We start from the raw sequence: 27993 nt of genomic DNA, 5'->3' as shown, positions 1-27993 counted from the left end.
GTATACATATGTATATACATACACATATATATATAATATATATATATATATTTATAATTGGTGCTGCCCTTAGGTGGCAGAAAATTAACACTGCAGCTCAGCGGAAAAGGGAGGAAAATACTGAGTACTCAATATTAGCCTCTATTGGCAGGGATGAGAAGGTTTAAGTTAAGGATTATGGGCCAGTTTTAGGAGTGAGGACTCCTTTTAGATGTAGTGGGAAGAATTGTTTTTTATTTTATTTTATTTTTCTAGAGGGAATATATGAAGCTGGGTGTTTTGGTTTTGTTGTTGTTGTTTTGTTTTGTGTTGTTTTTTTGGTTTTTAGAATAGGACTTAGGAAAAAAGACAAGTACCCTCTCTGAAAAGAGAAAATGAATCCCCCTCCACTGGGCTGGAGTTTGGGGCAGGGAATTTAAAGCTTACCAATAGCAGGAATAACAAGCAGCAATGACAGCAGAAGGAGTGAGCAGAAACAGCCTCTGTAAGGGAGAGACCCAGCTACTCATCTCTCCAGGTGACCAGGTGTAGGCAATGAACCTGAGAAGGCTTTGAAGGATTTTCAGGAGGGAGAAGGGAGAAGGGAGAAATAAAAGGGGAGAAGGGAGAGGGAAAACCATAACAGGAGAAGAAATCTGGTTCCTCTAATTTTTAGTCACTTTGTGGTCTGCCAAAAATTTTATATGAGTAAAAATGAATAAATACTTCTAGTATTGAAAAATATAGAGAACTTTTAATAATAAATTAAAAGAGAGAGAAAGAGAGTAAAGAAAAAAAAATTCTTCAGTCAAGTAAAGAGCCAGAGACTCACACCTGCAGCACTTAACCAAAAGCACAAGCTCAAAAAAAAAAAAAAAGAGAGAGAGAGAGAGAGAGAGAAAGAGAGAGAGAGCCCCACAGTGTGGGTCTCAGCCAAATTTATATCTCAAGCCTCCTTACATAAAATGAGGACATAACTTAAAAGGATGCTGAGAATGTAGCTCAGGTGTAGCAAATTTTCCACCTGCACAATCAGGATATCTAAAGTTTAAGTGACTTGCCAAGGGTCATACAGTCTATTTGGATCAGATGTCAAACGTGAACCCAGATCTTCCTGATCAGATACACACACACATACACACACACACACACTAATTCTCTAAAGAGTCTATATCTTGTTTTCATAAAAGGCAATCAAGTATTTGGATTTTATGATACATTATTAAATTATGATGTTTTTATTCACATAAATCAAAAAATTCATCAATAAGCATTTATTAAATCCCTAGCATATACCAAGTACTATTAAGAACTAGGGATATATATTCAAATCTGGCCTCAGACACTTCCCAGTTGTGTGACCCTGGGCAATTCACTTAACCCCCATTGCCTAGCCCTTACCACTCTTCTGTCTTGGAGCTAATACACCGTATTGACTCCAAGAAGAAAGATAAGGGTTTTAAAAATAAAAAATAAACAAAACAAAACAAAACTAGGGATATATAAAAATAAATATGAAAAAGTTCCTGTTATTCACAAATGATTTTGTCTGTCCAACAGAATATAAATTCCTTTTTTGTTAGATAACATTTGCTTCTGTCTTTATTCCTAGAGAGGCAGATACTAAAAATAAATAAAAAATCAACTTTGAAAGAAAAAAATCCTGTGTGACAGTGCTGCCTGTTACAAATACTTCATGTTTAACCCTTGGCAACTCATTTATTCTCAGTGCTATAGGTAACTTTCTAAGTCTATCAGTTGCATAGTAGGTGCTGACTTATTTAAGGAGTTTCTTCACCTGGTATTTCCCTCTATCACTGAGATCATAACACTAGTCTTTTTGTACTTGGATATGAAGGTCTGGAAGAAGGCCTTGCTTAATATGTCCTTAATAATCCTAGAGAATCAACTAAACATCTAGTGGAAATAATCAACAACTTTAGCAAAGTTGCAGGATACATAATAAGCCCACATAAGTCATCAGCATTTCTATTTATTTCGAACACATCTCAGCAGCAAGAATTAGAAAGAGAAATTCCATTTAAAATCACCCTAGACAATATAAACTACTTAGGAATCTATCTGCCAAGACAAACACAGGCACTATATGAACACAACTCCAAAATACATTTCACACAATTAAAACTAGATCTAAATAATTGGAAAAAACATTAGTTGCTCATGGTTAGGATGAGCTAACATAATAAAAATCACAATCATACCCAAACTTATTTACCTATTTAGTGCCACACCCATCGAACTACCAAGAAACATTTTTACTGAGTTAGAAAAAACCATAACAAAGTTCTTTTGGAAGAACAAATGTTTAAAGATATCCAGGGAAATAATGAAAAAAAAAATGAAAGAAGGTAGCCTAACAGTACCAGATCTCAAACTATACTATAAAGCAGTAGTTATCAAAACAACTGACTAAGAGACAGAAAGGAAGATCATTGGAATATACTTGGGGTAAGTGACCTCAGCAAGACTGTCTATGATAAACCCAAAGATCCCAGCTTTGGGGACAAAAATCTACTATTTGACAAAAATGGCTGGGAAAACTGGAAGACAATATGGGAGAGATTGGGTTTCGATCAATATCTCACACCCTATGTCAAGATAAATTGAGAATGGGTGAATGACTTGAATATAAAGAAGGAAACTATAAGTAAATTAGGTGAACACAGAATAGTATACTTGCCAGATCTTAGAGAAAGGAAAGATTTTAAGACCAAGAAAGAGTTAGAAAAAGTTACAAAATGTAAAATAAATAATCTTGATTACATTAAATTAAAAAGTTTTGTCCAAATAATGCCAATGAAATCAAAATAAGGGAAGCAACAAATTGGGAAAAAATCTTTATAACAAAAACCTATGACAAAGGTCTAATTACTCAAATTTATAAGGAGCTAAATCAATTGTACAATAAAATCAAGCTGTTCCCCAATTGATAAATGGGCAAGGGACATGAATAGGCAATATTCAGATGAAGAAATCAAAACTATTAATAAGCACATGAAAACGTATTCTAAATCTATTATAATCAGAGAATTGCAAATCAAAACAACTCTGAGGTACCACCTCATACCCAGCAGATTGGCTTACATGATAGCAAAGGAAAGTAATGAATGTTGGAGGGGATTTGGCAAAATTGGGACATTAATGCATTACTGGTGGAGTTGTGAATTGATCTAAACATTCTGGAGGGAAATTTTGAACTATGCCCAAAGGGTTCTAAAAGTCTGTCTACCAATTTATATTCCAAAGAGATCATAAGGAAAAAGTCTTGTCCAAGGATATTCAGAGCTACACTCTTTGGGGTGGCAAAACATTGGAAAATGAGGTGATGCCCTTTGATTGGGGAATGGTTGAACAAATTGTGGTATCTGTTGGTGATGGAATACTATTGTGCTTAAAGGAATAATGAACTGGGGGAATTCCATGTGAACTGGAATGACCTCCAGGAATTGATGCAGAGTGAAAGGAGCAGAACCAGGAGAATGTTATACACAGAGACTGATACACTGTGGTAGAATCAAATGTAATTCTTTTCTAGTAGTATTAATGCAATGATTCAGAACAATTCGCAGGGATTTATGAGAAAGAACACTATCTACATCCAAAAGAAGAACTGTAGGAGCAGAAACACAGAAGAAAAACAACTGCTTGATCATATGGGTCGATGGGGATATGATTGGGGGTGTAGACTAAATGATCACTGTAGTGCAAATATCAATACTATGGAAATAAGTTTTGATCAAAGATACATGTAAAACTCAATGGAATTGTGCTTCAGCCATGGGGAGTTGTAAGAGGGAAAGGAAAGAACATGACTCTTTTAACCAAGGAAAAATATTCTAAATTGACTAATTAAATATATATTTTTTAAAAAATCATAGATTTAGAACCCCCCCAAAAAGGTCCTTAATAACCTTTTCTGAAATGGAATATTTTTGTCATTTTTCAATTGTTCAATTTCTATTCCTGTTTTTCTTATTTAACCCAGGTCTAAATCACAGGACATGTCCCCAGTCTTTATTTAATCAGTTTCTTATTTATAAAATATTCAAATAAAACTAAAACATTGGAACTACATTTTCCACTGGGGGCAAAAAATTTCAGCCTCAACAATTCTATGGGCCTTCATTAGGGCATAGAAAATAGCATAATCTGCTGAAATTATGGATACATGATGAATTAGATTAAGTTCCTTGCTAGTCACTTACCATTGTCTAGTCAAACAGAAATTCAATACCTTCAGGAAAACTTGAATGGTTTACTATATATTCAAAGTAGTTCGTACATAAATTTGAGACTTGTTATGATTTTGCTGGTTATTTTATAACAATTTTATTTCTAATCTCCTCATAGGTTTTCAGCTGCTGTTTCATCCATCCTGGATGGGTAAGTTGTACCATAATTTGGAAATATCAAGTTTTTATGTATCGTGATAAGACCTGAGGGAGAAACCTATGTTGTTAAGTGAAAGAACTTTAGTAAATATTTAGATCATTTGTGAACTATGTTCCAATGAGAACTTGTGACTGAAAGGAGAGTAAGAAATAGGGGGAAGAGCAAGTTAAGAAGGGACTGTACTTTTTCATATTTGGTTGACTTCAGACATGCTCCACATCCTATCTGGTCATCTATCATAAAGTTTAGATCTTTTCACGGATCTTACCATCTACCCTGGAAAACACAAGAATTTCTCCTCTTCCCTCCTCTTTACCCAACAAATATGCCAATAAATAAACATACATACATGCATACACACCTACATATAGATACATATATGTGCATTTATTCTTATATGTGCAAATTTTTATATACATAAACATATAAGTGTGTGTATTGCCTACAACAAAGAAAAGTTCATGAAGAAAATAATGTAAAGAATGAATGATGTTTTGATTTGCATTCAGACTCCATTTGGTCCTTCTATAGTGGTAGATATCCTTTTTTCATTATGTGGAGATAATTTTAAGGTTGTGACTCACAATCTTAATTAATTGGCTGCCTGGGAAAAAATCCCAAATAAAATACCCAAGTCAGTCTGGAATTTTATGGTAATTTTAATTAATATAGAGGGAAGGATTTTAAGGAGAAAAGAGGGAAGAAGGTATAGGATTTCTCCCACCTGGCCTGTGCCAAGGGGAGTTCATGATCTCCACCACTAGGTCTTTGAAGGAGATTAGAGGCTTCTAAGAGGATAAAGTTTGGAAAGTAAAGGAGAGAAAACTCCACCAGAAACTCACCACTGAACCAGACAATAGCTGTAGCCATGCCAAGATGCTGAAAGGCTAAGCACACTGCCACCAGGCAACTCTTTGCTGCCAAAGGTACCGGAGAGAGGAAGTGAAGTGAAACATATATACCTTTTACTCTTGTGTCCACTCCTCTCAATTTTCATGTCTATCAATCACATCAGAGGCTTTTCTCCAGGACTGCCCATTCTTTAGTTCTCATTGTCTTTGATTAGATTATATATTTTGAGTTAGTTAACACTTATTTGTTAAGTTCACCTTTTGTTAGTTACTTGACCTTTTTGTGATTAATTTAACCTTTATAGTTACTTAACACCTTTTTGTATTAAATTATTAAAATATTAAAAAATTAAAAAATTAAAAAAATAAAAATAAATGTATTAAAATAGACTTAGCTTAAAGTTCTAGCTTCACTATAAAGTAAGAACTAAGTACTTTTATTGTTCAATCAGGAGATTACTATTTCATCTTCTCCATAAAGTAAGATCTAAGTAGGGTGGAGTAATCTAAATTTGTTAAGTTGTCCTGAATGCTTGCCTTACTGATAATAGTTAAGTCATTTACAGTGGATCATCATACATTGTTGCTGTTACTGTGTATAATGCTCTTGTTCTGCCCACTTCTTTGTATCACTTCATATAAGTCTTTCCAGTTTTTTTTAATTCTTAATTTGTCATTTTTTATGGTACAATGGTATTCCTTTACAAGTATATAGCATAATTAGTTCAGCCATTCCTCACTTGATAGAACTTTCCCTGTAATCTTCACAACTTCTAAAGTCAAAACTCCTTCCTGTGCTCATGAATCCATTAATCCTCTATATGTTTTGTTTTATTTTTTTTTTCTCACCAAAGTGTATGTACCTTGATGGCAGAGATTATCTTTCCTTTGAATTTGTATCCCCAATACTTAACATAGTGCCTAGCACATTGTAGCATTAAAAAAAAAACATTCATACAGTTCATTCAAATATACTTTACTCAAACTGGGCTATTACATATATTCATAGTATTTTAATGAAGAAATTGATTCAGTTTGGAAAAATCCTTATGATCTCACTAGGGACCCTTTAAGTTATTTGATTCAAGCATTTTCTTGTAATGACGGGAGATTATCTAATATATTTTGATAACTAAACTTAATTTGTTTTCTTTTGTGAGTAAAGTCTTTTTTTCTAATTCTTAAAATATTTTTGTAAATGGGTTCATTGTCATGAACTAAAATCAAGTTCTCTGAGATGACAACAAGAAAAAATAGTGAGAAATAGAGAGGCTGTTGATAACCACACATATTCTGATTTAATATGTAGTCCCCAAATAAGTAGCAGTTATGGTATGTGGGTGTCAGTCATCTGGCAGTTCAAATGACGGAGCAATTTATTTAATGTTTATGGGGGGAATAACTACATGTTATAAAGAATATAGGTTTTCTGTTGATTTATTTTTGTTTATGTTTCAGTGGGGTGTGGGGTGAGGGGAAAATGTGCTTCCCTCCCACTTGTAATCGCTGTGTTTATATGAAATATATTTGATTAGCTAGTAAAAACTTGGTGTTTGAGAATGGCATATAGATGATCTGATTTTTAGGTCACTAATTTTGCTCCACTAATCTCTGAAGTTATATGTAAAATAAAGTTGTCATTACTTGTAGGTTTCTAATGGCCAAGAACACACATTAAGTTTGCCTTAGTAGAAAAAAAATGACAGATGAGCAAAAATATTTTATTATGTCTTTATTATTAGAGTAAACTTGGAAATGAATGGAATTTTATTTCAGCCATATGAACACTTATGAAAAAAGTGTTTAAAAGAACACATGCATATATCATATAAAACATGGTTCATCCACAAACACAGATCACACCATAACTGTGACTTCATAGGTAAGATTTACAGAGTTTGTAATACCTAATACATCAGAAGTGGGATTTGAAAGGAAGATATTTTTAATATTTATTTTAGCCTACTATCCACTGAACTATAGTACTCCTTTTTATTCATATTGTAATAGATGGCCAGAATGGAATGACCTATTGTTTACTTTGGGGACACACAAAGTAAAGAGTAAGAGAGATGTGACAGAGCCGGAAGATAGAGAGAATAGATAGATTGATCCTTCTCTCTCAACACAAATTGTCTTTTAGAGGGACAAAATATGTCTCTTCAGAGACTGGGTTGGTTATAAAGGTTAAGGACTCAAGCTGACTTCCCTCTAGAGGAAAAGGTATGCCTTTCCTCCCCAAGCTTCAGTTCCCTTCCTTGATGTTATGAGGCAGGCAAACTTGGTCTAAGAGGAATAACTCTTTTATTCTAATAGGACACACAAGACAGAGAGTGGGGTTGTTGAATAAGGAAAATGAGAAATGGGAAATCCCTATGAGTTAACGACTGACCCCCTTCCCAAATCCTGAGGGCTCAGGCTATCTACCTGACCTTCCTTGGTCAGCTGTGAGATCTGTCCTGACTTCTATCTAGCTTAATTGTAGCATGAAGTTCAAAGGACAAATTTCAGGGAATGGAGAGAGTTCTTTGGGTGAATGGCTTCCTAACAAAGTCCCATTTACTCCTTTATCCTCAGCTGGATCCAAGGGGTTTTGGGTTCACTGAGAGGTGATCAGTGATCAGAAAGGTCTTCTGTCTCAGAGGTTTCTCTCAGACCAACCACTCCAGGAGAACTCCCAAAGGGAAGTGAGGTGATCTGGCAGTTTTATCCTCAGCTGTTTTGTGTTCCTTCCTGGAATTCTCCATCTTCCTTGCCCTTCCCCTGCTTGGATTGCTCTTTTTCCATGCTGGATCTGATTTCTCTCTTACAATATATATTTGGTATGAGTGTGTCTACACATATACTTGTATTTATATGAATTCATGAAGAATTTTCATAAGTATATTTGATTTTAGAAGTATATTTTATAAGTATGTATGTCTATACGTATTCTAATAAAATCTATATCTACATATTTCTTTGAAACCATGCTTGTTCTTTAAAGATTTCTCCATTCACATTTAAATGTTTTATGATTGCTTTCACATTTACACTGTTAAAGTCATTGGGTATATTGTTTTCTTGACTTTCATTACTATACTCTGCATCAGTTCATTTAGCATTTCCTTTATTTTCTGTGCTCATTCATTATTTCTTAGAGAACATTAGTATAACATTATGTTTGAACATGTACCACAATTTGCCTATGCATTTCCAAATCAATGGTAATCCACTTTATTTCTAATTAATTTCTTTGTGAATACATTTAAGTGCCAAAAATATGTTCAAAATTCATCATAGAGGGAATAGGGAACCAGGAAATTTTATTGAGCAGGGGGAGGTTGACATAGTCAGACATGTCCTATAAGAAAATCATCTGTATGGAAGATAGAGTTGGAGTAGACAATAAATTGGCTGTCTAATTAGAAGGTAACTATAATAGTCTGGGATTAAGATGGTGAATTTCTGAATTAGGGTGGTGGCTCTCTGATTCCAGAGAAGGAGATGTATATGAAAGATATTATGGAGGAAGACATGACAATGTTTGTTGAGTGATTGGATATACAGAGTGAAGGAGGAGTTAAGGATAACACACTCTTAGTATGTGAATCTGGGTCACTGGAAGGTTATTATCTTCTATAGGAATTTGAATGATCACAAGAAGACAACTGAGTATACTGATAAAAATTGCTATTTTGAGTGTGTTGAATTTGAGAAGTTCATGGAACATCAAATGGCAGAGCAGTGCTTGAGGAAGGAAAAGAAGGCTTATAATAGCCACTATAATGAGAGGGATAATGGATCTTTCAGAGAACAGTAATAAAATATTCTTATTGTACTGGAAGCTGAATTAAGAATAAAAAACACAGGTTTGAAGATGGCTGTTTGATGTATTCATAGAAGCATGTATATGAGTATATATGGAGAAGGCAAATAGTAGAAAAAATCCAGAGTTGGGGTGTAACAAGTGTGATATGGAAATCACTTTTAAAAGACTAATATATATTAATTTAATGTCACCAAGGAATTCACTTATGTAATTCCTAAATGAAATACTCAAGTCAGCTGCCAACTTTTTTTATGGTGTTTAATTACAAACAGGAGGAAGAAAGTATTAGAGGGAGAGAGAGAGGGGGAGAGAGAGAGAGAGAGAGAGAGAGAGAGAGAGAGAGAGAGAGAGAGAGAGAGAGAGAGAGAGAGAGAGAGAGAGAGAGAGAGAGAGGAAGAGAGAGAGAGAGAGAGAGAGAGAGAGAGAGAGAGAGAAAGAGAGAGAGAGAGAGAGAGAGAGAGAGAGAGAGAGAGAGAGAGAGAGAGAGAGAAGAGAGAGAGAGAGAGAGAGAGAGAGAGGAGAGAGAGAGAGAGAGAGAGAGAGAGAGAGAGAGAGAGAGAGAGAAAGAGAGAGAGAGAGAGAGAGAAGAGAGAGAGAGAGAGAGAGAGAGAGAGAGAGAGAGAGAGAGAAAGGGGGAGGGGGAAGAAGGGGAGAGAAGGAAAGAGGTTTTAAATACCCACTCTGCTCAGGCTGAGCAAAGTGGACTTTAAGGCCCTGGATAGCCAAGGCAAAGAGAGATCAGTCCTATAACTCACGTGACCAATCTGGAGAAAAACAGTCCTTGGGCTCCTCCAACTCAGAACACCAGCCTCCAACTGCCTCTAGCCCTCTTCACAGGAAGTCCCAAGAACTCCAGAGGCTGTTCTCTACCTCACTTCCTGTGTCTCACATGTGCCAATGGTGACTCTAGCTTGACCTAGGACTGCCCAGAGGTCTGTCCTTTTTTTGCACATGTCTATTGAAGGCCATATTCTCAAATAATTAAATCTTGAGTTTGCTGCAGCCCTTCCTAATCTTGTTACACTGAGTAGGGTGGAGATTGTAGTTTCCAAGACCTGATTCTGTCTATTCCAAGTATCTCTATTGTTATTGATCAGGAAATAGCTAAATCTGATCTTCTAAAGAATGGTCTGAATAGGGTGGAGTAGTTTTGAAATTCACAATTTCTCCCTGAGGTCTGAGGAAGACTAGTCTCTCCATGGGTCTTGTAAACATACCAGCTATGAAATTACAATAGTTAGAGATAAGGGAAAAATAGGAGAGATAGATAAAGAGAGACAGCAAAAGCAATGTTTTGCTGGGCACATTGACAGAAGCCAATTAGGGGGCAGTCCCCTTTGGCAGAAGAGTGTACATTCAAAATAAATTTAAATAAACCTTCAGTTCAAGCAACCACACCCCAAGGTTTATTCTTGATCTTGATGTAATGTAGGTTTTCTGGCATCTTTCTGCAACAGTTCATTCTCTGGATTTAGGAGTTAGCAAGCTTCTTCCTTGAAGATCTTTCTCAAACAAACAAACAAAAAAAAACTTTTCAAAATCTTGGATTTTTATTAAAATACACAAGGCAGGAGTGGTGAAGAATTTAAGATAACACATATTTAAAGAGGGTAGAAGAGAGATTAGATTTAAACCTCAGGAATAGCAATAGGGCAGGGAGAAGAATGTAGCCAGACCATATGTATAGGTTTAGAAATAGTGAAGGGTAAAAGGTAGCAAACATTCTCATGAAATTAAAGAATAGGTTTAGGAGAACATGAGGGAATAGATCTAATCATGGAGAATATGATCAGTTGGCACTTAAGTATTAAGGATGTTGGACCTGGACACCATTTCATCCTGTATTTCTGATGAGCAATAAGAAATATTTACCAGAGATGATTGGTTACCTGGTATTCAGCTTCAAAAGAAACATTACTAATTAACTCCCTGAACCAATGCATTATAGAAAGCTGATAACCTGAGGTTCCAAAAGACAATATACCTATACTGGTTGACCTAGAACCTGTTTGTTTAATACTTTTCTTATAATGAACTTAGCCAAGTGCAGACTCTAATGATTCTAATGGCCTCAACAAAATAAGAGCTTACTTTTAGTCAGATATTTACACTGTTTAAAGGATTCTATATACATTATCTGATTTACAAATTAAGAAACTTGGACAGGGAAAGGTTAAGTGACTTTTTCAGGATCATAGAACTAGAACATTTTAGAAATGGAATTGCAACCCACAATATAGAATTCAATTCACTAAGTGATATTGCCTCCCAAACCATGGTGTCTCATTGATTTAGAATCAGGGGGTATAGATTAGGGATATCCCATAATCCAGAAGGAATTTTCATCATTATAAAATGGGCAGGACTAGATAATTTGGAAACCAGGATATGCTACTATTCGCCCTTTGTGTGAAAATTCTTTCTTGGAGTCCAAATGTTGTGTTTTTCAGAAAATGTGACTAGACCTTAATTTCCTAATTCAGAAAGAAGCAAAATCAAACACATTGAAAGAAGTATATAATTAGAATGGATGGGATCCCCAAGGCTATTTATTTAAAGCCCCACTTTTCATAAAGGAATACCCTGAAACCTCATAAAACTATTGCTTACCTAAGGCAACATTCAGAGTAAGGGTCAAAGGAAGCAACCATAACAAGTTCGTTCCATTTAATTCTCTCTCTCTCTCTCTCTCTCTCTCTCTCTCTCTCTCTCTCTCTCTCTCTCTCTCTCTCTCTCTCTCTCTCTCTCTCTCTCATATATATATATATATATTTTTTTTTTTTTTGGAGCAAGTGAAATACACTTTAAAGAAAAAATGCCTTTGTAGAGATATCATTCTTTTTTAATGTGAATTTCTGTCAAAAATATCGGTTTTAAGAATTTTATATACTCAAGAAATGTAACTGTTTTCACAAGGCAGTGGTTTTATCATACGATGATTCCTTGGTGAGATTTTTTTTATCTGGCTCAGGTCAACATCCTCCTTAATAGAAGGAGACTTGCTCATATAGGGACTGATGTTGCCAGCAATCATTGCTTGCGTTGTCGCCCTTTTCAGTTCACTCCCTGCTATCCTCATATTGTACAGAGTTAGTGGGGTGCCACCTCCTGCTGCTATCCTTAGCTTTCCAGTTCTTGTGAGCAATGATGGGTAAAAGGAATCATGACTAAATAACAAGTAAAATGTGTTGAAGTGTCACTCAGTCATAGCTTCTCCTACTTACTGTCTTTTCTCTTTTGCTATTTATATTTACTTGATCTGTGATTTTTACTCAAGACACATGAGGTGGTTTAGGGATATTATGTCTTCAGTGGTCAAGTGAACAAGTAGTGGTAGTCTCTCGGTGATCGAGAATGACTATTGTCTTTGTGCAGTTTCATCTACAGTGTACCCTCATGTGGCTTTGGAGTCCAAAGGCTGAGGAGCAAAGTTTGTGGCACATGGGGCATGGAACTCCAGTTGTTATGGGAGGTGCGGTTGTGGCCTGGTGTCGGCGTTCACGCGCAGCAGCAAGACGTCGACGTCGCTCATCTTCAAAGGGGGTGGCGGCATGGTGAATGTGGGTTCGCCAGCTGCTTCTGACAGAGGCAGAGAGTTCTAGTTCCTTTGGTGTGATGCCAGCCCACTTCAAGTTGGACTTTAGCTGATCCTTGAATTTTTATTTGGTCGGCCTTGTTTCCTGAGTCCAGCTGACAGTTCACTATAGAATACCTGCTTTGGTATTCGCTGTGGGTCCATGCGGATGATGTGTCCAGACCATCGTAGCTGGGTCTTGAGGACCATGACTTCGATGCTGGTGGAGTTGGCTCTGTCGAGGACTTCCTGGTTGGTGATTCGGTCCTGCCATCGGATCCTCATGATTGACTGGAGGGAGCATTGGTGGAATTGCTCCAGCTGTTTCATGTGCTTCCGGTACAGTGTCCATGTCTCACAACTGTACAGGAGCGAGCTGAGGACCGCTGCGTTGTACACTTTGAGCTTCATCTCAGTGCTTACACCGCTGTGTTGGAGGACTTTGCAGCGCAGCCTCCCAAGTGCCTGGCTGGCCTTTTGGATGCTGGCATTAATCTCCTGGTCTAGGGACCTGGTGATGGTGCTGCCCGGGTACTTGAAAGTGTTGACGTTGGAAAGCTGCGTGCCATTGATTGTAATGCACGGCTGGTTCGTTGGCCTCCCTGGTGCGGGTTGGAACAGCACCTCTGTTTTGCTGAGGCTGATAGTCAGGCCAAACAGTTTTGTTGCGGTGGAGAACCTGTCCACAATGGTTTGGAGATGATTTTCTTGGTGGGCCATGAGAGCACAGTCATGTGCAAAGAGAGCTTCCAGGATGAGTCTCTCTGTTGTCTTTGTTTTTGCAGTCAGGCCGCGAAGGTCGAATAGTGAGCCATCCAGTCGATATTTGATGTAGACGCCCAGATTTAGATCCATCACAGCATGTCGTAATACTTGGGTGAAAAATAGGTTGAATAGTACCGGAGCAAGGACACAGCCTTGTTTCACGCCATTAGAGATGTTGAAGTGATTGGGAGTCTCTCCAACAGATAGGACTTCCCCTGTCATGTCGACATGAAAGAGCTGGATCAGTTTGACGAATTTTGCTGGGCAACCGAGCTTGCTGAGGATCACCCACAATGTGTCTGTGTTCACTGTGTCGAACGCCTTTTTCAGGTTTATGAAGACAATGTAGAGACTCAGGTTCTGCTCAAGGCATTTTTCCTGCATTTGCCTCAGTGTGAAGACCATGTTGATGGTGCTGTGATCTGGTTGGAAGCCACATTGTGATTCAGGCAGATTCTGCTCTGAAACAGATGACAGGAGTCTGTTGAGTATAACACGGGCGAGGATCTTTCCACCAGTGGAGAGTAGTGAGATGCCTCTGTAGTTGTCACAGGCTGCTCGTGAGCCTTTGTTCTTGTATAGGGCTAAGATGGAGGCATCTCTGAGTTCTGGGGGCATGTCTTCCTCTTCCCATATGCTGGTCAGCACTATGTGGAATGCCTGGAGCGCCTTTCCATTTAAGGCCTTGTACACCTCGGTTGGGATCCCATCTTTACCAGGTGCCTTGCCTGCACTCATTTGTTGAATGGCTTTTTGGACTTCCTCTATTGACGGAGGGACGTCAAGTTGTTCAATGGAGCGGTTTTGGGGGATCTGGTCAAGGGCGCCTTGGTCAACTGAACAAGTACTAGGCACCAAATCAGATGAAAAGCTAAGTGTTTGCATACTAACTCGATTACTTTCTCTGTTATCTTAGACAAGTCATTTAATTTCTTAGCTTTAATTATCCACATTTGCTAAATAGTATAAAAATATCACAGATTTTTCACTTGAAAGATACATTAGAGATCATCTCATCCATCCACCTCATCTTATAGGCAAGGAAACTGAGACACAGAGAAGTTATCTTGATTTGGATTTGGATTCTGCATTGGGTGTCCTCTGAATAGATTTTTCCCTTTTTTATTCATTTTTTTCATTATTTGACAATGAATTGATTGATTTGACATAAATGTCATTTCTTCTTTTCACATTTTGTAAGATCAGTAACCCATTTATGTTATAACTCAGTTGGCTGGGTAGAACCTGTGAGCCACCCTTCCATTTTTTTTTTTAATGTGCATGTGTATGTCTTTTTATGTGTGTGTGTGTTTATCTGTGTGTGTATTCCACACCCTTAGTCTATAATCTCTTCTAAAATTACCCTTTCATTTAGTTATACATTCTTTCAAAATTCAAAATCACATATCATAATAATGTCAAGATGATTACAATTTAGCCTCTCATAACAGTTGTCCACACATAGGTCATTGAGTTAAATTTATCACCTTTGGAGTACCAAGAGCTATCAATATTTACATATAATTTACATATTCTGATTTTTGTGCATCTTTTCTGATACTCTGCCCATTCACCTCACAAAGTAGAAGGTAACTAAGAAACTTTTTTGAGTTTTTCCTTGTTTCATAAGTTGTGATAACCAAAGAAAGCATCATCAGTTGGACAGCCTATTGAAGATAAGCCTCTTAGTTAGATTGCTCCACTAGAATCAGAGTAGTGAATTACCATGTTTAAAAACAGCATGTTTTTCTTTCAGAATGATTTTGGAGAAAAATGAAATGCCTAAAACTGTAATTAACTCACCTCAAGAACCTGGCACATTCTGCTTCCTACATACCTCTTGGATTGTCTCTCCTCTGTTTTCATCCTTAATTAGTCTACTTACAATTTCCTAATTTTGTGAAGTTATAAAATGTCATTTGGGGAATCACCAGGGCACAAATAAATTAAGAAGCACATAAACAAAAACTATTGCTGCCAGAGAAGTTGTGAATTCAAATCAAGGCTTTATTTTGAGCAAACTGCCTTGCTTTTTAGAATCTCCATATATATATATACATATATATATATATGTATTTTAGCAATAAAGTGGTAATTATAAGAAGATATTTTACATGATGAACATTGAAGTATGCATTGCATCACACACACACACACACACACACACACACACACACACACACACACATATATATATATATATAACCTATACCATATTTATTATCTGTCTACTTGGGGAAGGGGTGGGCTTGGAGGAAGGGAGAGAACATGGTTTGAAAAATGCCAGAAAAGGATTACTAAAAATTATATCTACATGTATTCTGGGGGGGAAAACATGTTTTATTTTGGAAGAAAACCAGAAGAATGATAGAAATCTGAGTGGATAATTTTGAAAGCATTGTGGGCAGGTTATACTGTAGCCTATACAAAATATATTAACTCTTTCCTTTACCTCTTTCCTCTTCCTTTCATTGACTTTCCCAACATTTATGATATCTTGTATTTAGAAAAGGGAACTTGGGTATGGTTTCTGTAATTGAACATGCATGTAGGTATTTATACAGAGGGAATTCATTCATGGCATCTATAGAAGGACTAGAATAAAAGATGTGCTTCCCTTACTGTCAGCACAAAATAATAATCTAAATAAAAATATTCATAGTAGTGCTGTTTATAATCTTAAAAAACTGGAAACCAGCCATGGGATCAATGACTGAGGAATGGCTTATTGTCATATCAAACATATTATCAACCAACAGTTGATCCATACAAGCATTTGTTAAGTACTTTTATTTATATGTCAGGCCCAGAGGATGTGAAGACAGAAATGAACAGAATTCTGCCTTATAGGAGATTCCATTCCATATTCAATTCTATGAATGTGATTGGAGAACAAATGAGGACAAAATTGAACTACAATGGAACTCAGGTCAAAATGAAATATCTAATTTTGCTATAAAACTAATAAAATAATTTCTCTATCATTCTTTTATGATAAGTGGAAAGCAACACAAGGTCAATCACTCTTTATGGTTTCATTTAATTGCTTTGGGGAAGAGCTGTAACACTGAGATAGATAGATAGATAGATAGATAGATAGATAGATAGATAGATAGATAGATAGATAGATAGATAGATAGACAGACAGACAGACAGACAGACAGATACATAGATACATAGATACATAAATACATAGATAGATACATAGATACATAGATAGATAGATACATACATACATACATACATACATAGACAGATAATGTGTTTTTTTTTTCACTTCTTAAAGTTTGCAAAAAGCTTTGCAGTGGGAAAATTGCTGGATTTGAAGTAAGCAGACCTTTGTTTGAACTCCGTTCTGCCATTTACTTACCATGTGACCTTTGCCAAGTCATTTAACCTCAAGTCTTTGGTTTCCTGATTTGTAAAATAAAATGATTGGGCTAGATGGCCCCCTGCCAATCCCTTTCTGCTTTGGAATTATTATCAAGTATTTGTATGATTTAAGCCTCAAAAATCCATGAAACTAATTAGTACAGTTATATTCATCCCTGCTTTATAGTCAGAATTTATATGTAGACTTGTGTGCTGTTTGTTGTAATGTATCTGTTCTTTCAAAATATAATGTATCAATTTCTAATACAGGAGAAAAAAGATATATGTGTATATATAGTTATACATTTATGTTATACATTTATATAATGTATATATACAATAATACACATTATTGGTTGACTAAAAAATACAATATACAATAATTACCTCCTCATATTAAAATTTATGGTTTTCTCAACACTTATTGTTGAGAAATTGTCAACTGTATTGTCAATTGTATTGGTTTATTGGTTTATATTCATTTATATGCCATACTTAGACTTTATCTTATCACACTGAATTGACTTTAAACTTAGTTGCATGCCAATGTCTTCCAAATTCTTTTTTAACTCTTGCCCTGATCAAATACTGTGAAAATGTTTTAATTTGAAACAATGAAAGGAGTAAATAAGTTAAACAAATGAATGGGAATTGAAGTACAATTAGGAAAAAAAGACCATGAGAACAAGGATTTCAATGAGAAAAGGACATGATATTCACAAATGTTAGAGCTGTTGAACTGAAAATATAATACATCCAGGAAACAATGATGTGTTGTTTTTTTCTTTTCTTTTCTTTTCTTTTTTGAAGAAAATCCTGTTCCCAGGGTTAAGAAATAGAGATTATTTTATCAGAAGCAATTAATCAGTGAATAATTACCCATTAGGCTTTTGTACCAAGCATTTTTTTAGGGAGCTTGGGATATAGATCTAACAATTAGAACTACTACTAGCAGAGCCTAAAGGCTGAAGTTCTGCATCTTCTCCAGCTCCATTAAGGGGAACCCTTTCTCTATATTCAGGCACCTAGTCACAAAGCAATCTTAGAAGAGCTGCCTGGCAACATAGAGGAAAGTACTAAGCTTCTTTTTGTGTGCTTTTTTGGTCTTTGTACCCTTACCTCACCAGTCTGGAGCAATTTCCTTAAAGTATCTCATTGAAGAATTACAAGAGAATGAAGGGCCATTCAGTGTATAATATAAATCATGAGATATTTATTTCTTTGGAGGGTGGGATGGAGGTACAACATACAACCTCTAAGTGGGAACTGAAAAATTTTACAAACCAAATACTTTGTTATTATAGGGCTACTGAAACAAGTAATTGGATCTTTAAAAGAGTTTGTAGGAGTTCTGACTAAGCAGTTCACATTTCTTCTAACCAGATAAATCAATCCAGATCCATACCTTCCAGTAAAATGAGGCTGTGGGATTGAGCTCCTTCCTCTACCTATGGGATCTCCCTTTCTGTAGGATCTTAGGAGTTACCACTCAGTTATACACACACACAAACACACACACATGCACACATTTTTTTAAAAAAAGGGTCCCAGAATATTCAACTTCTTTAACTCACAGATATACCTTCAAAATAGGATGAAAATCAATCTTGACGTGATGATTTAGTCACCTATACCAAGTAAAGAGGAAATAAAAGAAGAAAAGACAGAGACTCCAAATCCAGGTGTACACACCCGGAGTATCTCCTTGTAATATGGAAGCAATCACCATGCAGCTGGAATAGGGGCAAAGGCATGGCATCTACTTCTCCTATCTCTTTTGAAGAGTTCAAGTAGTTTTGAGTATTAGTTCCTGAGATAAAAATCAAGCAGCTAAAGATGATTCATCTATTACAAAAATCAACTAAGTCCACAGCCTTGTGACTATGTGCCTGATTAGAATGGGAGGGCTCTCCTTAGTGGAGATGGAAAAGATACAGAACCTCAACCCCTAGGCTCTGCCAGTAGTGATTCTAATTTTTAGATCTGTATCCCTGGCTCCCTGCATAATTCTTGGTACATAATCCTAATAAGTAATTATTAACTGATTAATTGCTACTGATAAAAACAATCTCTATTTCTTAACTGTGGGAACATGATTTTCTTCCAAAAAAAAGTTTTAAAAAACCCAGTGATTCCTGAATGTATCATTTTCAGTTCAACTGCTATAACTTTTACCTATATAATTTCTTTTTCTCATTGAAATCCTTGTTCCCATGGTCCTTTTTTAAAATTCTATTTCAATCTCTACTCACTTATTTAACTTATTCACTCATTCAATTGTTTCTTCTGGATTATAATTTTTATTAACCTAAGACATCTTCCATTTTAGAATAATCTTCCTACCTAATGTTAGCTAACATAAGGGAACCAAACAGCTCAGGCTGCCCCAAGTGAGAAGGAAACAGGACCTACTAGGTCTGGTCCTGTCCACTTGTCATCATTCCAGTAATGAATCCTTTGACCTTGGCCTTTCTTGAGATCTACCAATGAGCAGCCACGATGTTCACTTTTACTTTCTTCTTCACTTTCCTGCTCAGTGGTCAAAATAAGGACTGCTCTCATGACCAAATCATGTAAGTACTTCAGGATAGACTAGAAACAGGCAGTCCAGCTCTGTGCCTAAAGACAAAAGAGCAAAATTCCTTGTCATCAAAAAGCTTACATTCTAACAAATCAATTAGTTATGCCCCTGAATTGTTGCTGTTTTATTTTTTTTTCGGTCACATTGAACTCCCTTGTTGACATTAAGGGTTTTTGTTGGTTGCTTGGTTGCTTGCTTGGTTGGTATGCAATGATACTGGAGTGCTTTTCCATTTCCTTCTCCAGCTTATTTTCCAGATGAGGAATTAAGGCAAACTGGGCTAAATGACTTGTCTGGAGTCACACAGCTAATCAGTGTCTCAGACCAGATTTGAACTCAAGAAGAGAAGTCATCCTGACTTCAGGCCTGGTACTCTATCCGCTTACCTAGCTGCCATGCAAAACACATACACACAAAGCAGACAAAATGGAAACTTGGTGGGGAGGTGTTACTAGTTAGGGGGGTCCTACAAAGGCTTCATATTCAACAACAAATTGAACCAAGTGTACAAATCAAATGATGATAGCATAAAAATCCATTGGAGGAATAAAGCATGGTAATTCATACATTTTCATTAGAAATTGATTTTGGTATAATTGAAAAATAAAATATCTTTTAAAAGATAAATACTAACAGTTAAAAAATAGAAATTGATATTGGAATCTAAAAAGTGGATTGAGGCTCCCCTAAGGTTGAGTGAGGATATGCATGCTAAGTCTGGCTAGGAGACTTGAGAATTCTAAATAATCATCTTTAAGATTTACCCTTTTCCTATCTCAGTATCCATCTCTATAAATTAATAAAATGAAAGTAATTTTTGGTTTTAGAGTTTATACAATTGATCTTGGTGAATTTTTTTTTTTGTTTATCTCACGCAGCTGTCTATATTTTGTCTTGTGTTACTTCAGATGAAGTTTATCATGTTCTAATTAATATCCAAAAAAATCATTTTTCCTATTTTTCCCAATGGTGATTTGAAAACACAGTGAATTTTCAGAGTATATATTTCCTTAAATTACCTTATTTTCAGTTGAACTAAGTTTAATATGAATGAAATATTTGATATGTAAGCTGGCATTATGGTGAACACATGTACTCCTTCCTACTAGGAGAGGTTGAAATTGGTGATTTGCTAGAGTGCAGGAGTTCTCCATTGAAATAGTGTTAAAGCCAGTTGTGTGGCCAACACCTAAGTCCTATACTGATATAATATAATAAATCATCTGGGAATAACAAGTTGTCAGATTGCTTAAAAAGGATGAAACTGTCAAAGTCAGAAACTAAGGAAAAGTAAAAGATCAGGCTGTCTTCTTATGTACTCTTTGGGTCATTAAAACCCTTCTAGGAGCTACATTTCTAGGCTGGGTGGGAAAAGGAGACACAGTTTTAGTGTTTATTGCATGGTAGACTGTGATATACATTGTACAAACAAATTGTAATAGTCCTTGAACTCAAGAAGTTTACATCTTACTTTGTGGTTACAAAAACTAGGCAGATAATCATAAAAAAAGAAAATATTTGAAAAAGCAGGTGTGGCCCTATAATTTGATTAATAGAGGGAATTCTCATGTGAGGGACTACCTATACCAATGCTGATTGGTATCTTCTTTGTAACTTCTAGAATTTTCTAGAAAACCATGGAGTTATTGAGAGTCACAGAGCTAGTGATAGAGAAGAGCCAGATATTGTAAAAGGTGGAGATAAAGAAGGGGATAGTCTGTGTAGAGACAAAGAGGAAAGACGTTCAAAATCATGAATGTAGAAAAAACCAGCAGGCCAAAAGGGCTGAAGTGAAAATGTAGGCAGATTAGTATTTCCTACTTATGGTGGGTAAGCAGTCTTAATTCAATTAAGTTCAGTTTGATTCAGCAAACATTTATCATTTATCTATCTATGGAAATGTTTTATTAATGATTTTAACATCATTATCACATCCTAATGATTTCCCTTATTCCCCAAAGCAGAGATATGCTGAAGCCAGCTTGAACCAGCTCACGAACGCTGACTGTAAAAATTTCAGTGTGGCCATTTCCACCTCAGAAATTGTCAAATGCTATAAATCATGCTTGACTTATCATGGCTTGATTTATCATTACGTTGATTGCCTTGACTTGAATTTTTGTAGAAAATATTAATAATGCAGACTAAATTTTAAAAATTATCCTCTATATTAATTTTTTAACTTAAAAAAAAACATTTTAAACTATGTGATACCAGCACACCACTGATCCTAAGCCTCCCTTGGAACAAAGTACAGTTAAATAAAACAAATCAACACTTTGGCCATACCTGAAAATTCAACCAGACTCTATAAAGCACCTTCTATGTACTTTTGTTTGTTTTGTTTAATTTTTTGGACTTTAGTTTCCCCATCTGCAAAATGGGAGAGTTAGAATTTAAAGGTTATTAAACTTATGATCCTAAAATTCTCAAGCTGGAGAGTAAAACATGGCCATCAGTGTGTTACGTAATTTTTATCCCCCCCCCCCCACCCATGGATCTTAAAAATTCCCTAAAACATAGATTTCTGGGTTGTGGAAATGCTTAGTGATTTGTTCATAGTAACACAGCTAGTATGTATGAAAAGCAGGATCTGGCCTCAAGTCTTTCTGATTATAAAGCCTATTTACTCAGCGCTTTATGACATGAGTTTGATTTGATTTGGTTTTCCCTATGTAGGAGATAAATAATATAGGGGCACAAATGGAGATAGGAAGGCCAAATGGGGTTTGTTGAAATAGTCCAGGTAAAGTCTTGACAGTTCTGGCTGGTGTGATGGCCATGTGAATCGAGAAGAGGAAAACAATAGGAATTGTCACCCTTGAATGCTTGTGTATTAAGGATAAACCTCTGAGCCCTACTGACCCCATCATTAACATCATTACCTTTAGTTTCCACTGAATAAGAAGGTAAGTCAATACCTTTTCATATTTTATTTTTAACTTAAAATAATGGGAAATGTTATCTTTTTCCTGGTAATTGACATGTCACTATTATAAGATGCTTCTCTGTCATTTGCTGACAACCACCACTTATCAGAGGCTAAGGAAGAACTTCTATCGTGCACAGTTTGGCAATGGATTAAATACATTTTTCACCTTTTTTTTTTTATAAACTTTATATAGTTCCTTGACACTTTTCTTGATTTGTGAACTATTCATCCCCCTCGTCCCCCTCCCCAAACGATTCATACCAACCACTTATCAGAACCGAGAGAAGCCGTAAGACTGGCTGTCTATGAAACTCCAGTCCATTTACTCTTCCAGACCTGTTTCCATTAAAGTATTGCTCTCCTCTTTGCAAGGGCAGAGCACTAAATGGGATGAGATAATTTATATTTCGTCATGATCACTTACAAAGATGAATGTATGCTCACTATAGAAATCCAACAGATAATGGAAAGGAGAGCCAGCTCATGAGTTAGAGGCCATGCTTACTTTCTTAAAAATGAAATTGAGAGCAATATTTTTCAACCTGTTTTTAACTCAATTTGCATACTCCTCTGATTTAATTTGGCACAAAATTTCCCATTTAATTCCTCTAGATTCCCTAGCAGATTGTGGATTTGTTTATACATTTCATGGGCAATTAGTAGGCAGTTTTCTTCATGCCTTTTAGGAAATTAACAGGGCATTTTTCATAATGATGAAAAAAAGTACTTTTAGGAGCTATTAAAAATTACCTGCACCAATAAATTTTAGAGGCGTATGGACTTATCTAGGTCAACTAAGCAAATCAAAAGAATGGCCAGTGTACTGAACTTCAATCCCTGCTTTCAGGGAAATGTTAAAAATTACTTCATTTGACAGTAAGTTGTTCTAAAAGGCCAAGGCTTTCTCTTTTGAAATGTATGCAACAATATTGACCTTTAATTTTTCATAAAGAAGGAAAATTAATGTGTTTTAAAACTCAAGTAGGGTTAAATGTCACCAAAGCCCATCTACAATAATCTGTATGCCACATACATTCATCATTCCCTCACTCATTCATTCACTCATTCAGAGGTCATTTATCAGTATTATATGCAATATTCTATGCAAATATTTATATTATATAAAAAGCATTGCTCAATAGTAGGGAAGGAAAAAGATAATTAAGCCAATATCCCCACCTCCATGAAGTTTATATTCTATTCAGGAGCTAATACATGTACAGAAGTGCAGAGTGCAGTACTATACATTACCTGATCCTATGATCTTTGAATTGGTTAGCCCAGTAAACTCATTTTGTGGAGGTTCCCTCTATCAATGCAGAGCAAAACTCATTAAAGTCCTATTTGAAAGGAATTGCATAATTCATAATAAAAATAACAACTTTTGAATAACATCTTAATGTTGGCAAAGTGTTTTATATATGTTATCACACTTGATAAAATCACTCTATTGGGTACAAATAATCATCACCCTTTTAAAGATGAGGAATTTGAGAGACAAAGTAACATATCCAAAGCCACCTAATTAGTAAGTGTCTAAGACAGGATTTTATTTTTCCCTTTTAAAAAATGTAATGTGAGTTCAAAACATTCCTGCCCACATTATCATATAACACATATTACCAAGTTCATCATGAAACATATTACTTACATTAGAGAAAAAATTCATGGAGGAGATATAAGGCAGGATTTTAACTTGGGTATTCGTGATGTTAAATCTGACATTCTATCCTCTGAACCAGTTAGGACACCTGATTTTAACTCATGCCTCTGACGTACTTGTTTTGTGATTTGGGGTAAGTTATTTCATCTATCCCACACTCACTTTTATCATCTGTACAATTTTATACAAGACATAATAAGCACACACATCCATTATGTGTATATCTATATAGATGTATGTGTACATATATGTATATATGCAGATATAACTAGTACTACTTAGCATTAGAGGCAGGAGCCCCAAGCTCCAGGCTGAATTTGCCAAAGGATGTCTTCCCTATTATGGAAAACATGGAATTACTGGAAAACAACTCAAAAATACATATTTTTATATGGTAAGAAAACAAATAAAAATAGAAATAAATGTAAGCTTAAAATTAATATACAATAACTCCAAATATTATCTTTTATAAGATTTATTAACAATAACTAAAATAAAAATTTAGAGTAAAAAGGGAGCTAACTCAGCCAGGGTCATGAGTGAAGAGAGACGAGAGGCAGAGTTACACACAACTATATACAATATGCAAGCACACAAGGTGAGGATGAAAGAGGAGAGGGATGCTGGGAGATGTACTTCTGTGAATTTTAAAACTATTCCACCCTAATCAGACCATTCTTTAGAAGATCTGATTTAGCTATTTCCTGATCAGTAACAATGGAGATACTTGGAATAACAGAATCAGGTCTTGGAAACTCTACATTTCTCCTCCCTTCTTAGTTGAACAAGATTTGGAAGGTCTGTGTCAAACTCAAGATTTAATTATCTAAGGAAATGGCCTTCAATAGACGTGTACAGAATAAAAGGACAGACCTTTGGGCTGTCCTAAGTCAAGCTAACTCATCATTGGTACAGATGAGATGCAGGAAAAGTGATGTAAAACTGTCTATATAAGGCACGTCACTTCCTCTCTCCTCTTTCCCTAGAGAGGTGACTCTGGCTGAGAGTGTACTAGGCATTTCAACATCTTGGGATGTTGGTGGTGAGTTTTGCCCTTGAGCTGATTCAGGTTCTGGCATCTTAGCTGAGCCCCTTTTGAGGTCAGTTTGATTCTTCCCTCCTTCACACTCAAAACCTTATTTTCTAGATCTCCTAATCTTCCTGCCCAGTACTAGCCCCTTCATTCTTCCTTCTTCTTAATCTCCTCCACTATATCAATTAAATCACTATAAAATTTCCAGCTGAGTTTGGGTGTTTCATTAGGATTTTATAAATAAAATCCTTGGCTATCAAATATAATTATTACATTCAGTCTCAACCATAATTTTATACTTCAAAGGCACAAAGTTTCCATTTATACATAAATATCATTGGAAAGTATTCTTATCTTAAAACTATGACGAACCTAAATCCATCAGGCTACACTCCTCATATCATTATTAGTAATTGTATCAGTACATAATAAATTTCAACATTGAATGAAGCAGCATTAGGACTCCCTGGTCACTAAGATGTCATTAAGCTTTCTATCATAGGAGTTTATTATGTTATTATTTTATTAGGGATTATTTTATTAGGGATACATAGGGATAGGTCTATAGGAATCATTTTGGGAGCATCTATGATTGGAGTTGAGATTGGATTATAGACACTGCATGCCTCATAGGGTATGGTTGTTCGAAGGAGCCAGGAAGAGCTGCCTACTTGTTAAGTCTGAAAATAATAATTCAGCCCCCTTATTCTCTCTCACTCCTTACTTGTCCAATATGCTCTAAGTCTTTACACCTCTTCCTCATGCTTTTTGGAGAGGGGAGAAAAGATCTTTCTCTCTCCCAATCTCTCTCTCTCTCTCTCTCTCTCTCTCTCTCTCTCTCTCTCTCTCTCTCTCTCTCTCTCTGTCTCTCTCTCTCTCTCTCTCTCTCTCTCTCTCTCTGTGTGTGTGTGTGTGTGTGTGTGTGTGTGTGTCTCTGTATCTCTGTCTCTGTCTGCCTCCAACTCCTCCAACCCTTTTCCCCTTACCACTCTCTAGCATTGTTGACAGCACACATGTGGCAATGACTACCTTTGCTTGCCCAAACCAATCTGATTATAGATCCCATGTTTGTAGTTGTCTTTTATGCTTTGTTTCTGTTGACTCAAGTTAACTACTATGCCCTCAAAAGAAAAGAAATGCACAAAACTACTTTTGATAATAGAACTTCAAACATGAGCCTGAGTAATGCACTTGTAAGCACTTGTTCTCTGTTTAGACTTTATTCCAAGTTTCTCTTTAGGGAGATCTTCATTAAATAGGTCAGAAGAGCTTCTGTTTCTCCCTTATTCCACTGGCTTAGCTCATGTTGTTTATTTGAAGAATCTTACAGAATGGAGGGAGAAATCCCTTCCTATTTAAAAAGGAAATAATAAGAAATGAAGCAAACACCTCAGAAATTCAATGAGCAAAAATTTAGTGAACTGAAATCTCATGATGGGTATTGTGAGCCTTTTCAGTAATTCCAAATTCTAAAATTATTTCATGTTTAATAATCAATTTCCTGAGTTTGCATAATAGCAGTGGTGGATTGTAGTTTAATTTCTAAAAATATGAGTGAAGTACAGCTAGTTAGCACAGTGGCAATGGAGTAGGAAAAGACTCACCTTCCTCAGTTCAAATCTGACATCAGACATTTACTAGATATGTGATACTGAGTAAGTTATTTAACCATATTGGCCATAGATCCTTGTCTGTAATAGGAGGTGAAGAAAGAAATGGAAAAACACTCAAATATCTTTGCCAAGTAAACTCCAAATGGGCCATAAAAATTATATATCACTGAAAAAACTAAAACCATATTAAGGAAACAGATATTAAGCATCATGTGTTTATCTTAAGCATTTATTTTTTTTTGATAAAATAATTTTTTTCCTAAAACTGAACTTCCTTTTAATTGAGTATCCTTCAACATTGAACTTATTTAAATATATATATATATATATATTTTTTTTTAATTGGAGATCTTAGAAATGAGAGACTCATCAAGTTTATTTTAGGTATTTTTCTCCCCAAGGTTCTGATGCAAAGGCAAAATTAGCCAGGTAGTCTGAGAAAAGTTTGGCACCTCTTTCAAACTTTAGATACCCTCCAGAGTGGAACCAGAATGTGATCTCAGAGCTGAGGCCATTTTGTAGGAACTGAGGTGCCTAAAATTTGGTCTCCCTAATTTATACAAATATTATCAAGTGTGAAAACTTCAATATGCAAAGAGGAGGAAGGATGGTTGTATATAAAGTTGATTTGTTAATACAGTTTTTAAAAATTATTTATTAAATTTAATATGATAGTACCAAAATTGCCTTATTTGTCTATATATAATTTTGGACCATCTTTTGCTATAGTGTGGAAACATTTCATGGAAATTCTTCTTTTGCCTTTCTTTTGTACTTAAAAAAAATCTATTATTACACATCAACCTACCTCCACTGAGTCAGTAAACACACATTAACTAAGTATTTAGTATGTGTTAGTCATTGTGCTAGTTGCATCATGCATAATTTAAAATGTATTTATGTATAAATATGTGTGAATAACTAATTCCAATTATATTTGAACAACTAAACCTGATCACCCAGTCTTATGGAGCAGGAGGATGAGCAGTAAGAAGGAACTGAACATTTTGTCAAGTATATTATTTACACTTATATATTTATATAAATATTTTTTATTTATTTATATTTATATGTTTACATAAATATACTTATATATTTATACTATTATACTACAATATTTAAGTTTAGATAATAAAAGAGTCAATGATAAGCTCCCATAAACTAGGTAGACATTCAAAGAATGTAATAATTCATATTGTCAACAGAAAATTAAGAAATTTGTCCAAAATATTTGTTCTCATTGGACAGCAGAGTATTCGATTAATCAATGAACATACATTAATTAAGCACATGTTATAAAATTATGCAAAGAGATAAAAATGAAAATGTGCTTTCAAAGAGCATATATTCTAACATATTGCACATTTGTATATAAGCATTTAGAAAGTACAAACAGAGAAGATCTA

At 35.5% G+C, this 27993-nt stretch overlaps 1 protein-coding gene across 8 annotated transcripts in view; it reads left to right on the top strand.

Moving 5' to 3' along the window:
- Nucleotides 1-27993, top strand: part of MGAT4C (MGAT4 family member C) — a 1236972-nt gene that overhangs the window by 149367 nt on the left and 1059612 nt on the right. For all 8 annotated transcript variants that reach the window (XM_056798595.1, XM_056798596.1, XM_056798593.1 and 5 more), the window contains exon 2: nucleotides 4351-4383. The gene's annotated coding sequence lies outside the window, so the exon portion shown is untranslated. The remainder of the gene's footprint in view (nucleotides 1-4350; nucleotides 4384-27993) is intronic.

This window comes from Monodelphis domestica, chromosome 5, assembly GCF_027887165.1.
Source record: "Monodelphis domestica isolate mMonDom1 chromosome 5, mMonDom1.pri, whole genome shotgun sequence".
NCBI lineage: Eukaryota > Metazoa > Chordata > Mammalia > Didelphimorphia > Didelphidae > Monodelphis > Monodelphis domestica.
Note: the sequence above shows the minus strand (reverse complement) of the source record. Positions and strands in the feature narration are given on the sequence as shown.